The sequence below is a fragment of the Rattus norvegicus genome, chromosome Y (assembly GCF_036323735.1).
Source record: "Rattus norvegicus strain BN/NHsdMcwi chromosome Y, GRCr8, whole genome shotgun sequence".
In the NCBI taxonomy this organism is placed as follows: domain Eukaryota; kingdom Metazoa; phylum Chordata; class Mammalia; order Rodentia; family Muridae; genus Rattus; species Rattus norvegicus.
The window spans coordinates 49,505,973-49,520,871 of NC_086040.1; positions in this window are offsets into that span (position 1 = coordinate 49,505,973).

A 14,899-nucleotide genomic window follows, 5' to 3' on the forward strand; every position below is an offset into this window, starting at 1 on the left:
AACTTATTCGCCAAGTAACAGCAATTCACTTTCCAAAACACCAGCTGTGTGTTTATCTTCAACGTCAAGTTCCTACAAGCTTTTTTGCTTGGAATGAAAAAAATTCTCCAAAGAATGAGATGCAGACTGGGAAAACCATGTTTTGTCTATACTGAAAAGTCTGCTCTTTACCTGCTAGAACCACTTAAATCTAAGAATATTCGCCAAGTAAGAACAATTCACTTTGCAAAACACTCGCTGTGTGTTAATCTTCAAAGTCAACTTCCTCCAAACTTTTCCCGATTGGAACGAACACGATTCCACTAAGAATTTGTGTTTCAGACTGGGAAACACACTTTTTGTATATATATATATATATATATATATATATATAAGTCTGCTTTTTCTCCTCTTGAACCACTAAAAACTAAGCTTATTTTCCAAGTAACAGCATTTCACTTTGCCTTACACTAGCTGTGTGTTTATCTTGAAAGTCAACTTCCTACAAGCTTTACCCCCTTTAAAAGAACAGAATTCACCAAAGAATGAGAGATTCAGACTGGGAAAACCTTTATTAGTCTGTATAGAATAGAATGCTTCTTACCATCTAGAACCACTTAAAACGAAGCTTAATCTCCAAGTAAGAACAATTCACTTTGTAAAACACTAGCTGTGTTTTTATCTTCAAGTCAACTTCCTACACACTTTTCCCGCTTGGAAGGAACACCATTTGCTAAGAATGTGTGATTCAGACTTGGAAATGCAGGTTTTGTCCATATTGAAGAGTATGCTTCTAACCATCCAGAAACACTTAAAATTAAACTTATTGGCCTAGTAACAGCATTTCACTTTGCAAATTACTAGCTGTGTGTTCATGTTCAAAGTCAACTTGTTACAAGCTTTTCCTACTGGACCGAACAGATTTTGCCTAAGAATGTGTGATTCAGACTGGGAAACTCATGTTTTGTCTATATAGAAAAGTATGCTTCTTACCATCTATAACCACTTAAAATTAAACTTATTGGCCAAGTAACAGCATTTCACATTGCATAACACTAGCTGTGTGTTTATATTCTAAGTCAACTTCTTAAAAGCTTTTCCCACTTTACCCAACAGATTTTGACAAAGAATGTGTGATTCAGACTGTGAAACGCAGGTTTTGTCCATATAGAAGAATATGCTTCTTACCGTCTAGAACCACTTAAAATTAAACTTATTGGCCAAGTAACAGCATTTCACTTTGCAAATTACTAGCTGTGTGTTTATGTTCAAAGTCAACTTCATACAAGCTTTTCCCGCTTTGACCAAACAGAATTTGCCTAAGAATGTGTGATTCAGACTGGGAAATGCATGTTTTGTCTATATAGAAGACTATGCTTCTTTTCGTCTAGAAACACTTAAAATCAAACTTATTGGCCAAGTAACAGCATTTCACTTTGCAAAACACTAACTTTGTGTTTATCTTCAAAGTCAACTTCCTAAAAGCTTTTCCCGCTTGGTACGAACAGAATTCGCCTACGAATGTGTAATTCACACTGGAAAATTCATGTTTTGTCTATATAGAAAAGTATGCTTTTTATGGTCTACAACCACTTAAAACTAAGCTTATTCGACAAGTAACAGCAATTCACTTTGCAAATAACTAGCTGTGTGTTTATCTTCAAAGTCAACTTCCTACAAACTTTTCCCGCTTGGGACAAACAGAATACACCTAAGAATGTGTCATTCAGACTGGAAAAGGCATGTTTTGTCTATGTAGAAAATTTTGCTCTTTACAGTCTAGAACCACTTAAAACTAAGCTTATTCCTCAAGTAAAAGCAATTCACTTTACAAATCACTAGGTGTGTGTTTATCTTCAAAGTCAAGTTCCTGAAGGCTTTTCCCGCTTTGAATGAACAGAATTCACAAAAGATTGAGAGATGGAGCCTGGGAAAAGCTTTTTTAGTCTATATAGAAAAGTATCCTTTTTACCATCCAGAACTACTTAAGACTATGCTTAATCGCCAAGTAGGAACAATTCACTCTGTAATACACTAGCTGTGTTTTTATCTTCAAAGTCAACATCCTACAAATTTTACCCGCTTGGAATGAACACGATTTGACTAAGAATGTGTGATTCAGACTGGGAAACGCATGTTTGTCTATATAGAAAAGTATGCTTTTTATGGTCTACAATCACTTAAACCTAAGCTTATTCGACAAGTAACAGCTATTCACTTTGCAAATCACTAGCTGTGTGTTTACCTTCAAAGTAAACTTCCTACAAGCTTTTCCCCCTTGGAACGATCAGAAATTGCCAAGGAATGATAGATTCAGACTGGGAAATGCATGTTTTGTCCATATAGAAAAGTATGCTCTTTAGGGTCTAGAACCACTTAAAACTAAGCTTATTGCTAAGTAACAGCAATTCACTTTGCAAAACACTAGCTGTGTGTTTATCTTGAAAGTCAACTTCCTATATGCTTTTGCCCCTTGGAAGGCACAGAATTCGCCAAAGAATGAGAGATTCCGACTGGGAAAACCTGGTTTTGTCAATATTGAAAAGTGTGCCTTTTACCCTCTAGAACCACTTAAAAATAAACTTATTCGCCAAGTAACAGCAATTTACTTTCCAAAACACCAGCTGTGTGTTTATCTTCAACGTCAAGTTCCTACAAGCTTTTTTGCTTGGAATGAAAAAAATTCTCCAAAGAATGAGATGCAGACTGGGAAAACCATGTTTTGTCTATACTGAAAAGTCTGCTCTTTACCTGCTAGAACCACTTAAATCTAAGAATATTCGCCAAGTAAGAACAATTCACTTTGCAAAACACTCGCTGTGTGTTAATCTTCAAAGTCAACTTCCTCCAAACTTTTCCCGATTGGAACGAACACGATTCCACTAAGAATTTGTGTTTCAGACTGGGAAACACACGTTTTGTATATATATATATATAAAAGTCTGCTTTTTCTCCTCTTGAACCACTGAAAACTAAGCTTATTTTCCAAGTAACAGCATTTCACTTTGCATTACTGTGTTTTTATCTTTGCTGTGTGTTTATCTTGAAAGTCAACTTCCTACAAGCTTTACCCCCTTTAATAAGAACAGAATTCGCCAAAGAATGAAAGATTCAGACTGGGAAAACCTTTATTAGTCTATATAATATAGAATGCTTCTTACCATTTAGAACCACTTAAAATGAAGCTTAATCTCCAAGTAAGAACAATTCACTTTGTAAAACACTAGCTGTGTTTTTATCTCCAAGTCAACTTCCTACACACTTTTCCTGCTTGGAAGGAACACCATTTGACTAAGAATGTGTGATTCAGACTTGGAAATGCAGGTTTTGTCCATATAGAAGAGTATGCTTCTAACTGTCCAGAAACACTTAAAATTAAACTTATTGGCCTAGTAACAGCATTTCACTTTGCAAATTACTAGCTGTGTGTTCATGTTCAAAGTCAACTTGTTACAAGCTTTTCCTACTGGACCAACAGATTTTGCCTAAGAATGTGTGATTCAGACTGGGAAACTCATGTTTTGTCTATATAGAAAAGTATGCTTCTTACCGTCTATAACCACTTAAAATTAAACTTATTGGCCAAGTAACAGCATTTCACATTGCATAACACTAGCTGTGTGTTTATATTCTAAGTCAACTTCTTAAAAGCTTTTCCCACTTTACCCAACAGATTTCGACAAAGAATGTGTGATTCAGACTGTGAAACGCAGGTTTTGTCCATATAGAAGAATATGCTTCTTACTGTCTAGAACCACTTAAAATTAAACTTATAGGCCAAGTAACAGCATTTCACTTTGCAAATTACTAGCTGTGTGTTTATGTTCAAAGTCAACTTCATACAAGCTTTTCCCGCTTTGACCAAACAGAATTTGCCTAAGAATGTGTGATTCAGACTGGGAAATGCATGTTTTGTCTATATAGAAGACTATGCTTCTTTTCGTCTAGAAACACTTAAAATTAAACTTATTGGCCAAGTAACAGCATTTCACTTTGCAAAACACTAACTTTGTGTTTATCTTCAAAGTCAACTTCCTAAAAGCTTTTCCCGCTTGGTACGAACAGAATTCGCCTAAGAATGTGTAATTCACACTGGAAAATTCTTGTTTTATCTATATAGAAAAGTATGCTTTTTACCGTCTAGAACCATTTAAATTAAGCTTATTGGCCACGTAACAGCATTTCACTTTGCATAACACTAGCTCTGTTGTCTTCAAAGTCAACTTCGTGCAAGATTTTCCCACTTGGACTGAACAGATTTGGCCTAAAAATGTGTGATTCAGACTGGGAAACGCATGTTTTCTCCATATAGAAAAGTATGCTTCTTACCATCTAGAAACACTTAAAATTAAAATTCTTGGCCAAGTATAAGCATCTCAATTTGCAAATCACTAGCTGTGTGTTTATGTTCAAAGTCAATTTCTTATAAGCTTTTCAAGCTTTGACCCAACAGAATTTGCCTAAGAATGTGTGATTCAGACTGGGAAACGCATGTTTTGTCTATATAGAATAGTATGCTTCTTAATGTCTAGAACAACTTAATATTAAACTCATTGGCTTAGTAACAGCCATTCCATTTGCAAAATACTACCTGTGTTTTCATCTTGAAAGTCAACGTCCTAAAAGCTTTTCCCGCTTGGTACGAACAGAATTCCCCTAAGAATGTGTAATTCACACTGGGAAATGCATGTTTTGTCTATAATGAAAAGTCTTCTTTTTACATTCTAGGACAACTTAAACTAACCTTATTGGACAAGTAACTTGAATTCACTTTGCAAAAGACTAGCTGTGTGTTTATCTTCAAAGGCAACTTCTTACAAGCTTTTCCCACTTGGAAAGCAGAGAATTCGCCTAAGAATGTGTGATTCAGACTGGGAAACGCATGTTTTGTCTATATAGAAAAGTATGCTTTTTATGGTCTACAACCACTTAAAACTAAGCTTATTCGACAAGTAGCAGCAATTCACTTTCCAAATCACTAGCTGTGTGTTTACCTTCAAAGTCAACTTCCTACAACCTTTTCCCGCTTGGAAAGATCAGAAATCGCCAAAGAATGATAGATTCAGACTGGGAAATGCATGTTTTGTCCATATAGAAAAGTGTGCTTTTTAGGGTCTAGAACCACTTAAAACTAAGCTTATTGCTAAGTAACAGCAATTCACTTTGCAAAACACTAGCTGTGTGTTTATCTTCAAAGTCAACTTCCTACAAGCTTTTCCCACACGGAATGAACAGAATTCATGTAAGAATATGTGATTCAGACTGGGAAAGGCATGTTTTGTCTATATAGAAAAGAATGCTTTTTATGGTCTAGAACCCTTTAAAACTAAGCTAATTCGACAAGTAACAGCTATTCACTTTGCAAATCACTAGTTGTGTGTTCATCTTCAAAGTCAGGTTCCTACAAGCTTTTCCCGCTTGGAAGAACAGAATTCACCAAAGAATGAGAGATTGAGTCTGGGAAAACCTTTCTTAGTCTATGTAGAATAGTATGCTTTTACCATCTAGAACTACTTAAAACCAAGCTTAATTGCCTAGTAAGAACAATTCACTTTGCAAAACACTCACTTGTGTTTATCTTCAAGTCAACTTTCTACAAGCTTTTCCCGCTTGGAACGAACAGAATTCGCTAAAGAGTGAGAGACTAAGACTGGGAAAAGCTTTTTCAGTCAATATAGATAAGTATGCTTTTTACCATCTAGAACTTTTCAAACCTATGCTTAATCCCCAAGTAAGAACAATTCACTTTTAAAAGACTAGCTGTGTGTATATCTTCAAAGTCAACTTCCTCCAAACTTTTCCTGATTGGAACGAACACGATTCTTCTAAGAATGTGTGATTCACACTGGGAAACACACATTTTGTGTATACATAAAAGTCTGCTTTTTCTCCTCTTGAACCACTGAAAACTAAGCTTATTTTCCAAGTAACAGCACTTCACTTTGCAAAACACTAGCTGTTTGTTTATCTTGAAAGTCAACTTCCTACAAGCTTAACCCCCTTGGAAAGAACAGAATTCGCCAAAGAATGAGAGATTCAGACTGGGAAAACCAAGTTTGTCTATATTGAACAGTCTGCTTTTTACCCTCTAGGACCATTTAAAACAAAGATTATTGGCCAAGTAACAGCAATTCACTTTGCAAAACACTAGCTGTGTGTTTACCTTGAAAGTCCACTTCCTACAAGCTTTTCCCGCTCAGAACGAACAGAAATCGCCCAAGAGTGAGAGATTCAGACTGGGAAATCCATGTTTTGTCTATATTGAGAAGTCTGCTTTTTTCCCTCTAGAACCACTTAAAACTAAGCTTATTGGCCAAGCAACAGCAATTCACTTTGCAAAACACTAGCTGTGTGTTTATCTTCAAAATAAACGTCCGACCAGCTTTTCCCAATTGGAGCGGACAGAATTTGAAAATGAATGTTTGGTAGAAAGGGAAATGCATGTTTTGTCTTTATAGAGTAGTCTGGTTTTATCGTGTAGAACCGGTTAATACTAAGCTTATTTGCCTAGTAACTTCAATCAAATTTTCGAAACACATTTTATGTGTTTATCTACAAAGACAACTTCCTACAAACTTTTAGCTTTTGGAACAAATAGAATTCACAAAGAATGTTTGATTCAGAATGGGAAACGCAGGTTTTGTCTATATAGAAAAGTCTGCCTTTAACCAACTAGAACTACTGGAATCTAAGCTTATTGGCAAAGTAACAGCAATTCACTTTGAAAATCACTAGCTGTGTGTTTATCTTCAATGTCAACTTCCTACAAGGTTTTCCCGCTTGGAAGGAACAGAATTTGCCAAAGAATGTGTGATTAAGACTGGGAAACGCATGCTTTTTCTATAGAGAAAAGTCTGCCTATTAACGTCCAGAACCAGGTAAAATAAGCTTATTCACCAAGTAACAGCAATTCACTTTGCAAAACACTAGCTGTGTGTTTATCTTCAATGCAAACTTCCTACAACCTTTTCCAGCTTCTAACAAACAGAATTTTCCAAATAATGAGAGATTCAGACTGAGAAAAGCATGTTTAGTCTATATAGAAATGTCTGCTTTTTACCCTCCAGAACCACTTACAACTAAGCTTATTTTCCAAGTAACATCAATTCACTTTGAAAATACTAGCTGTGTGTTTATCTTCAAATCAACCTCCTTCAAACTTGCAATGAACAGAATTCGCCAAAGAATGGTCAATTCAGAATGGGAAACTCATGTTTTGTTTAATTAGAATTGTCTGCTTTTTACCGTCTAGAAACACTTAAAACTAAGCTTATTCGCCATGTAACAGCAATTCACATTTTGAAACACTTGCTGTGTGTTTATCTTCAATGTCAACCTCCTACAAGCTTTTCCTGCTTGGAACAAACAGAGTTCACCAAGAATGTTCGATTCAGACTGGGAAACACATGTTTTGTCTATATAGCAAAGTCTGCCCTTTACCGTATAGAACCCTGGAAATTAAGCTTATTGGCAAAGTACCAGCAATTCACTTTGCAAATCAGTAGCGGTGTGCTTGTCTTCAAGGTCAACTTCCTATAAGCTTTTCCTGCTTGGAAGGAACAAATTCCTCAAAGAATGTGCTATTCAGATTAGGAAATGCATGCTATGTCTATAGAGAAATGTATGCTCTTCACAGTCTAGAACCACTTAAAATTAGCTTATTGGCCAAGTAACAGCAATTCACTTTGCAAAACACTAGCTGTGTGTTTATCTTCAAAGTAAACCTCGGACCTGCTTTTCCCGCTTGGAACGAACAGAATTTGCAAACACTGTTTGGTAGAATGATAAATGAATGTTTTGTCTACATAGAGAAGTATGCTTTTTACCGTTTAGAACTGCTTAAAACTAAGCTTATTCGCCCAGTAACTTCAATTAATTTTTCGAAAGACAAGCTGTGTGTTTATCTTCAAAGTCAACTTCCTACAAACTTTTACCATTCGTAACAAACAGAATTCACGAAGAATGTTCGATTCAGAATGGGAAACGTAGGTTATGTCTATATAGAAAAGTCTGCCTTTTACACTCTAGAACCACTTAAAACTAAGCTTATTCGCCAAGTAACAGCAATTCACTTTGTAAACACTAGCTGTGTGTTTATCTGAAAGTCAACTTCCTACAAACTTTTCCCCCTTGGAACGAACAGAATTCGCCAAAGAATATTCGATTCAGACTGGGAAAGGCATGTTTTGTTTATATAGAAAAGTATGCCTATTAACGTCCAGAACCACTTACAACCAAACTTATTTTCCAAGTAACAGCAATCAACTTTGCAAAACACTAGCTGTGTTTATCTTCAAATTAAACTTCCTACAAACTTTTCCCGCTTGTAACAAACATAATTCTCCAAATAACGAGAGATTCAGACTGGGAAAAGCATGTTTTGTCTATATAGAAAAGTCTGCTTTTTACCCTCTAGAACCACTTAAAATTAAGCTTATTCGCCAAATAACAACAATTTATTTGTAAAACAATAGCTCTGTGTTTATCTTCAAAGTCAACTTCCTACAAACTTTTCCCGCTTGTAACAAACATAATTCTCCAAATAACGAGAGATTCAGACTGGGAAATGCATGTTTCGTCCATATAGAAATGTATGCTTTTTACCCTCTAGAACCACTTAAAACTAAGCTTATTCGCCACATAACAGCAATTCACTTCTTGAAACACATGCTATGGGTTTATCTTTAAAGTCAACTTCCTACAAACTTTTCCCGCTTGGAACAAACAGAATTTGCCAAAGAATTTGAGATTAAGACTGGGAAACACATGCTTTGTCTATATAGAAAAGTATGCGTTTTACCGTCTATAACTACATAAAACTAAGCTTATTTGACAAGTAATAGTAATTTAATTTGGGAAACACTAGCTCTGTGTTTATCTTCAAGGTCCTTTGTATTACAGGATGTGTAGAAATATATTATTTAAATTGTTTTTGTCATGGAATATCTTAGTTACTCCATCTATGTTAATTGAGAGTTTTCTTGCATACAGTAGCCTGGGCTGGCGTTTGTGTTCTCTTATGGTCTGTATGACATCTGTCCAGGATCTTCTGACTTTCATAGTCTCTGGTGAAAATTCTTGTATAATTCTGATAGGTTTGCCATTATATGTAATTTACCTTTTCCCTTACTGCTTTTAACATTTTTATTTGTGTTGTGCATTTGGTGTTTTGACTATTATGTGATGGGAGGATTTCCTTTTCTGGTCCAATCTATTTGGAGTTCTCTAGGCTTTGTGTATGTTTATGGGCATCTCTTTCTTTAGATTAGCGAGGTTTTATTCTATAATTTTGTTGAAGATATTACTGTCCTTTTATGTTGACAGTCTTCACTAATCCTTAGATTAGATCTTCTCATTGTGTCCTGTATTTCCTTTATGTTTTGGTCTAGTGCTTTTCCATTTTACATTATCTTTGACAGTTGTGTCAATGATTTGTATGGAATCTTCTGCTCCTTAGATTATGTCTTCTATCCCTTTTTTCATGTTGGTGATTCTCACATCTGTGACTCCAGGACTCTTTCCTAGGTTTTCAATTTCCAGGGTTGTCATCCTTGTGCTTTCTTTATTGTTTCTCTTTCCATTTTTAACTCCTGGATGGTTTTGTTTTTTTCCTTCCACTGTTTTGCTGTTTTTCCAGTAGTACTTTACGGTAGTTTTGGGTTCCCTCTTCCTTGGATTCTATTTGTTTACCTCTGATTTTCTGTTGTCCTGTATTTTCTTTTCTTTTTCTTTTAAAGGAGAAAGGGTTTATTCTGATTCACAGTTCAAGGATATAATGCACCATGATAAGGAAGTTGATATAGCCGGAGTTTAAAGCAACTGGTCACAGTGCATTCAAATTCAGGAAGCAAAATGTGAGCAGGATTCAGCTCTCTGTCTGCATTCTGTATAGCCCAGGGAATGATCCCACCCATATTAAGGGTTGGCTTTCCTGCATAGATTGATGTAATCAATAGAATCCCTTGGAGGCTTGTGAGAGGATAAATAATCTTTCACAGGTGACCAAGAGGCTTGTTTCCTAGGTAATTATAGACCCTTTCAAATTGACAACTAACTCTAATCATCATAGTGTCTCACCAAAGCTGATTTTATCATTTGCTGAGAGTTCATTTCACTTGCTGCCATCCAAAACTACACCCGTTATTTCTATGGAGCTCCTTACAGCTTTCCTTCCGTCTCTTTTCTGCACTTTATCAGACTATCTTTCTTTTTTTTTTTTATTAACTTGAGTATTTCTTATATACATTTCGAGTGTTATTCCCTTTCCCGGTTTCCGGGCAAACATCCCCCTCCCCCCTCCCCTTCCTTATGGGTGTTCCCCTCCCAACCCTCCCCCCATTGCCGCCCTCCCCCCATAGACTAGCTCACTGGGGGTTCAGTCTTAGCAGGACCCAGGGCTTCCCCTTCCACTGGTGCTCTTACTAGGATATTCATTGCTACCTATGGGGTCAGAGTTCAGGGTCAGTCCATGTATAGTCTTTAGGTAGTGGCTTAGTCCCTGGAAGCTCTGGTTGCTTGGCATTGCTGTACATTTGGGGTCTCGAGCACCTTCAAGCTCTTCCAGTTCTTTCTCTGATTCCTTCAATAGGGGACCTATTCTCAGTTCAGTGGTTTGCTGCTGGCATTCGCCTCTATATTTGCTGTATTCTGGCTGTGTCTCTCAGGAGCGATCTACATCTGGCTCCTGTCGGTCTGCACTTCTTTGCTTCATCCATCTTGTCTAATTGGGTGGCTGTATATGTATGGGCCACATGTGGGGCAGGCTCTGAATGGGTGTTCCTTCAGTCTCTGTTTTAATCTTTGCCTCTCCCTTCCCTGCCAAGGGTATTCTTTTTCCTCATTTAAAGAAGGAGTGAAGCATTCACATTTTGATCATCCGTCTTGAGTTTCGTTTGTTCTAGGGATCTAGGGTAATTCAAGCATTTGGGCTAATAGCCACTTATCAATGAGTGCATACTATGTATGTCTTTCTGTGATTGGGTTAGCTCACTCAGGATGATATTTTCCTGTTCCAACCATTTGCCTACGAATTTCATAAAATCGTTGTTTTTGATAGCTGAGTAATATTCCATTGTGTAGATGTACCACATTTTCTGTATCCATTACTCTGTTGAAGGGCATCTGGGTTCTTTCCATTTTCTGGCTATTATAAATAAGGCTGCGATGAACATAGTGGAGCACGTGTCTCTTTTATATGTTGAGGCATCTTTTGGGTATATGCCCAAGAGAGGTATAGCTGGATCCTCAGGCAGTTCAATGTCCAATTTTCTGAGGAACCTCCAGACTGATTTCCAGAATGGTTTTACCAGTCTGCAATCCCACCAACAATGGAGGAGTGTTCCTCTTTCTCCACATCCTCGCCAGCATCTGCTGTCACCTGAGTTTTTGATCTTAGCCAATCGCACTGGTGTGAGGTGAAATCTCAGGGTTGTTTTGATTTGCATTTCCCTTATGACTAAAGATGTTGAACATTTCTTTAGGTGTTTCTCAGCCATTCGGCATTCCTCAGCTGTGAATTCTTTGTTTAGCTCTGAACCCCATTTTTAATAGGGTTATTTGTTTCCCTGCGGTCTAACTTCTTGAGTTCTTTGTATATTTTGGATATAAGGCCTCTATCTGTTGTAGGATTGGTAAAGATCTTTTCCCAATCTGTTGGTTGCCGTTTTGTCCTAACCACAGTGTCCTTTGCCTTACAGAAGCTTTGCAGTTTTATGAGATCCCATTTGTCGATTCTTGATCTTAGAGCATGAGCCATTGGTGTTTTGTTCAGGAAATTTTTTCCAGTGCCCATGTGTTCCAGATGCTTCCCTAGTTTTTCTTCTATTAGTTTGAGTGTGTCTGGTTTGATGTGGAGGTCCTTGATCCACTTGGACTTAAGCTTTGTACAGGGTGATAAGCATGGATCGATCTGCATTCTTCTACATGTTGCCCTCCAGTTGAACCAGCACCATTTGCTGAAAATGCTATCTTTTTTCCATTGGATGGTTTTGGCTCCTTTGTCAAAAATCAAGTGACCATAGGTGTGTGGGTTCATTTCTGGGTCTTCAATTCTATTCCATTGGTCTATCTGTCTGTCTCTGTACCAATACCATGCAGTTTTTATCACTATTGCTCTGTAATACTGCTTGAGTTCAGGGATAGTGATTCCCCCTGAAGTTCTTTTATTGTTGAGGATAGCTTTAGCTATCCTGAGTTTTTTGTTATTCCAGATGAATTTGCAAATTGTTCTGTCTAACTCTTTGAAGAATTGGATTGGTATTTTGATGGGGATTGCATTGAATCTGTAGATTGCTTTTGGTAAAATGGCCATTTTTACTATATTAATCCTGCCAATCCATGAGCATGGGAGATCTTTCCATCTTCTGAGGTCTTCTTCAATTTCTTTCCTCAGTGTCTTGAAGTTCTTATTGTACAGATCTTTTACTTGCTTGGTTAAAGTCACACCGAGGTACTTTATATTATTTGGGTCTATTATGAAGGGTGTCGTTTCCCTAATTTCTTTCTCGGCTTGTTTCTCTTTTGTATAGAGGAAGGCAACGTCCTGTATTTTCTTAAGGGGTTATTTATGACCTTCTTAACATCACCCATCCTCATGACAAAATGTGAATTTAAATCTAGATCTTGCTTTTCTGGTGTGTTTAGATATCCAGTCTTTGTTTTGATGGGAGAATTGGGTTCTGATGACCCAAGTAGTCTTGATTTCTGTTGCTTGTGTTCCTGACTAGCCATCAGGTTGTCTCTGGAGTTATCTTTCTCACAGTGACTTGACCGTCCTGTAGGCCCGAGTGTCAGGACTGCTGTAAACCTGTTTTCTGTTTTCTTTTACCCAGTTATGGGAACAGAGTATTTTGCTCTCAGGCAGGTAGTTTCTTCTGTTCATGGGCTTTCTGCTGTCCCTGTGGGTGGGAACCAGAAGGAAATTCCCATACCTCTCCTAGGACTCTCTGTGGGGGGAGGGGGCACAGAAGGCACATGGTGTTTACCTCTTGAGTGAGGAATCTGGGCAGAGTGTAGTCTCCTCTGGTTTCCCAGGAGTGTCTGCTTCTCTGAAGGTCTAGTTCTCCCACCCTCAGGATGTGGGTACAGGGGGCTGTTTGACCAGTTCAGTTCAGATCCAGGCCCAGTCTGGAACATGGTGCTCCTGTAGCTTTACTCCTCCTATATTCCTGTGTCCAGAGGCACTATGCAGTTCTGTCTTGGGCAAAAGATGTGTGCAATGGTGTGCAGAAGTGGCAGTCTCTGTGCCTTTTATGCTCAGTATTACCCACACTCCTGGGTGATCAGCTCTCTCTCCCACAGCGTCTAGGAGAAGGGAGCTCTAGGTCTGGAATAGGGAGGTTCAGGACCCAGCTAGATACTCATAGAGCTTGGTCCCAGAGGAGTTCTGCCTTTGCACTTTTGCGTGTCCTGAGTCCTCCAGTCAGGTCACAACAAGCAGAAAAGTTTGATTCACCTCTTTTCTCAGGCCTAAAGTTGCTTGTTGGGCTGACTTTCACCTTTCCATGAGAGCTGCAAGCAGAAATGTCCTGATCCTACTGCTCCTAGGTCCCTACGCACAGGAGGCCCAGATGGAGCTAGGTATATTTTTTTCTTGAATCAGGAATGTGAGCAGTGTTCTCAGGGATTTTTGCTCCTCTGATGGTCTGAGACATCCCCACCGCACACGAGGTTTGGGTGTAGAAAACTGTTAGAACCATTTCGGATCCAGGTACAGTTTGGACTGCAGGGCACCTGCAGCTTGACTGCTCCTATATTCATGTGTCCAGAGGCACTATGCAGTTCCCTCTTGGGCTAGGGATGTAGGCACAGGTGGTCAGAAGTGGCAGTCTCTCCTTCACTGAGGACCCAGTATTGCCCACTCTTCTGGGTGTTCAGCTCTCTGGCACACAGAGTTTCAAAGGAGTTTCAAATGTTCATTCCCTATCCTACAATTCTCAAATCTTTCCAATTCTCCTCCAAATCGTTGGTGAAGACCCCTCTGGTAAAGGGGACGTACAACAGGTCCCATCAGACAAAGAGGACTGCAAAACTTCTTCTATTAAAGGTAATCTCAGTGATTTCTCATATTCCACACATTCCTGCCCCCTCCCCACACGAGACTATAATAACTTCGCCAGCTGCTAAAGCAGGGCAGAGAGATATGTACACTCACAAAGACAGTCAAAGAAGTCCCCCATCTAAACCACAGCACCTTGTGCAATCTGCTTTGGGTAAAATGAGTTTGAAAACTGATTCTGCTGACAAAGGGGATTTCAGAACTTCCCTATTAAACGAAGAGGTCCTTCAAAGCCCTCTACTGTTAAAAATGGGCTTAAATCATCACTATGGTACAAGGGTATATTTGTGACAAAACACAGTCACAAATCCCCAAGTGAATCTCATAACACACATACCAGCCCAAAAACAGACAAAACTTTCTGCATGTACACCATTAGATCAAGTACCACTGCCAGTTTCAGAAGAGGCTCTTGAGAGGTCCACACCCATGCAAGATGTGGTAGCCAATTCTGAGTCTACCCAAGGGATTATTGGGCCTTCTGCACATAAAAATTGTGATCTAGCACTCTCACCATGTCCCCCAGGGCTTCCAATGTCCGTATACAACAGAGAATTATTCAAATATCCTCTACCATCATCAAAAGAGCCAAGTTTTTCACAACACACAGTCAATGAGCCATGTAGACTCCATATCTTTACAATGTGTAGAGAAGATAAAACATCCTCTATCTCCTCAGGGGACCCTGACTCATTCTGTCCTGAAAGGAGAGTCTCCAAATTTTCCACATATACATCAGAGATGCTAGAATTTCCCAAAACTGAGCTGGATTCTCTGAGTAGTAATCTATTTCATAAAGAGGCTGTGGGACAAGAAACATCTACAAAAGTATTTCTACCCACAGCCACATCTACAGAGATGGCT